This window comes from Cibotium barometz, chromosome 32, assembly GCF_041138505.1.
Source record: "Cibotium barometz isolate CiBa-2024 chromosome 32, ASM4113850v1, whole genome shotgun sequence".
Lineage (NCBI taxonomy): Eukaryota > Viridiplantae > Streptophyta > Polypodiopsida > Cyatheales > Cibotiaceae > Cibotium > Cibotium barometz.
Window position 1 is genome coordinate 19,747,478 of NC_141077.1, and position 3,207 is coordinate 19,750,684.

At 43.8% G+C, this 3,207-nt stretch overlaps 1 pseudogene; it reads right to left on the reverse strand.

Moving 5' to 3' along the window:
* Nucleotides 1–337: 337 nt before the first annotated feature.
* On the reverse strand, nucleotides 338–2,890 carry LOC147619909 (serine carboxypeptidase-like 50 pseudogene; annotated as a pseudogene).
* Nucleotides 2,891–3,207: the final 317 nt, after the last annotated feature.

Here is a 3,207-nt window from a genome sequence, read left to right on the forward strand (position 1 = left end):
AGGTTTATGACCAAGGGGCGTGTTCAGTTAGAATCTCTTGTTTAAATGGGTCTGGATGTAAAGACAGATTTGAAGTAAGATATATACTCACTATTGGTTCCAAAAAACAAAAGTATGCTTGTATATTCTAGAGATGACATGGGAATGCATAAGCTTGGATTTTCTCACTCGATTACCTTCGATAAATGTAAGATATGACTCTATATTTTCACAAACAATTATTTTAAAAAAAAAACTTGAAATCCCCACCAATAACCCTACTTTACATAAGAGTTTGGGGAAGCCCTTGGCAGCCCCCATTGACATGGGCATAATACGTACATAGTCGGAGTGGACCACATAGTTCGTAGTGGGGTATGCTAAACAATAACTAGCGAAAGGTCTCACCAGAAACCCAACCCTCTACCATGCGCTGTGAGGGATAAGCTTGATCTGCCGGGACCAGATGGCCTGCATTAGAGATCACAACATGCGTAAGAGAAGAGTAGGATTGAACATATCCTGCAACGACATTGTTCTCCTTCCAAACCTTCCGATCCGAAGCATAGAAACCCTTGATGCCATCCCATTGCAAGAGACGAATCCAAGCCTCAGCTGATGCCACCCCTTCTTGCACATCGAACTGCCCTTGGTATAGCAACACTGGGATGGATCGATTCAGTAGAACCTCAACCATGTGCTTGGTGCTCTTGGGCACATCTGAGGCCATCCTCCTTTTCAACACACTGCTGCACAGCACCCAGTTCAGTGGCTCAGCATTTAACAAAGACCTGTGCACCTCCTCCTTGTGCCTCATCATGGGCATCCGTCTTACAGAAGCGCGTCTCGCTTCTCTAAGTGCTTTTTGAGTGATTGTACCTGTGCAATGGGGTGGGTAAGGCCATTGCCAATACGCCGCAATGCTCGAGACGAACCCAATTGGCTGTGAGAAGAAATTCTCTGCTCGTCCTGCTTGCGAAGTATGTGAGTTGCAACAGAGGGGACATACTTCCCTGCATAGCTTTCCCCGGTTACATAAAAGGGGCGGTCACGGAAGGCAGGGAACCGGCTGTAAAAGCCCTCGAGAGCGGTGTAGACATCACGGGCAATATGGTTTTGATCAGAAGGGATGTCATCAATGGAGGAGGCAATGCTGAAGCTTGCACCTACAGGGTTGTCAAGAAAGAGGACGCCAAAGATGTGGTTCCATGGGGCGGGGTTGCGTTGCAGGCACTGATCTTCATCCATGCGCCACAGCCCAAGCTCAATGAAGTTCCCAATCATGCTAGAGCATCCAGGGCCACCTTGGAGCCATAGCAGGATGGGTACCCGATCATCATCATACATAGGTAAACCATCATCACCTTCTGCTACTGGATGTTTCTCTTTCTTCATTTTCTTCCTAGGGTGTCTCTGCTCTATGGCCTCATAGTATGTGAAGAACATTTTGGAGCCACTGCTTTGGTTAACAGTAAGGTAGCCTGATGCTGCTGGAGCTGCGTCACTTGGCCAATCTGCGCATGGGCTTGATCCGTGTGTCCGGCCTTGTGCCGCCCAACAAATTGCTGCAGCTGCCATGAGCATTCTGCTCCCAACGGAAGAACTGAACTGATGAGTGAGTGGCTATGGTGGATCGCTGTGTCTCGCTCTTCTCTCTTTCTTCCCAGTCGTTGCGATCGAGAGTGGAAGTATACATGGATGCTCTCAAGTCAGACTGATTGAAATCACGTGTCGTGTAGGCTGTAGCCTCAAAGTTATTGAAGGTTGCATTGAAAACTATCGCAGTAGTAGTTACTAGTCAGACTCACTCAGACATAATCGACACTCACGACTAAGTGCCATAGGGTCTTAACCCTTATTAGGTGACATCAATGGATGACATTGATTAAAATCGCGACTCTTTTTTGGGATCGTTGGATAAAGTAAACTAGGTCGAGTAAATTAGGAAGTAAACTAGGCTGAGTAAACTAAGAGTGAAAAACATAGAATATAATGACTTGAAACCGCATGGTGCTTGAAGGTATAGTGTAGTGGTAAGATGTTTCCAATGGTGACCCAAGGTCTTTAGTTCAATTCCTCTTTTGCACATAACATCTTGCTCCAAAATTTTCCAAGTTCAAAACCCAAATTCACTCTCATCCCATGATGTAAACCACGAAGTAAACTATAATTTGCTCGGTACACCAGAAAGTAAACTATGCCCGCTTAGTAAACTAAGAAGTAAACTATGCCCATTTAGTAAACTAGGAAGTAAACTATGATCGTTTAGTGATATCATATTTATATAGCAACTTGTCACCTCCTATTCTAACTCGTTCTTAGGCAGCCCCCTAACTCGTTTTTGCATATGACAGGCACGTAGGTCGTCGATCAGCCATCCGTCTCTCTTCCTTTTATAGCTCTTCATCCTCCTCCTACAACTATGCATCAAAATCCTAGGGTAGCACTCTTGATAAAACCAACTATTTTGTAATGGATTTCGTTGCCTCATGTTTTGTATGTTTTTGTATGTCTCATGTTTTTGCACGCTCGTGCCATGGCTAATCTTCGGCATGAATTGACTTAATCCCTGACTAATCCAGTAGTTTGGACAACATATAGTGTCGCCATCAGTAGTAGAAGCAACAACATCGACATCAGAAGCATCTTCATTAGCATCATCATCATTATCATCTTCAACAGCATCACATCAACATGAACATTCAACATCACCATCTTGGGAAGGTAGGAGTGCTTGTGTCAAGCAGCCTTCAGGTTCTCCTGTTGTTGGTGGATATCCCAAAAGTGGCTAGGACAAGGTAGGAACACATCATATAAAAGTGCATAATTTATGTATTATTTGTCCAGCATACTAGCCGATAGAGCAGAGGAGGGCAGTTGGTTGACAAGCAACATTCTCACAGATATAAGTAGTCCATCATTTTCAGCAAATGATCAATCACTAGATCATCATCATTCATTTATAACATCAGTAGAACAAATGTAGAAGGGACCTAGGTCACCCCTATGGGACTGACCATAGCCCTACATCATGTACAAGCATCAAGTTACCTTTTTGTACCATAGTAATACAAGAAAACATGACACCTCATCTCTCTCTTCTTCTCTCTCCTCTATCTTAATCGTGTGTTAATTAACATCAATGTTCTTAATCATGCTTAGGGCTGTGGATCAGTATAGAAAACTTCTATGCATGCAACATTGGCATAAGAGAATTTAGACTCAGTC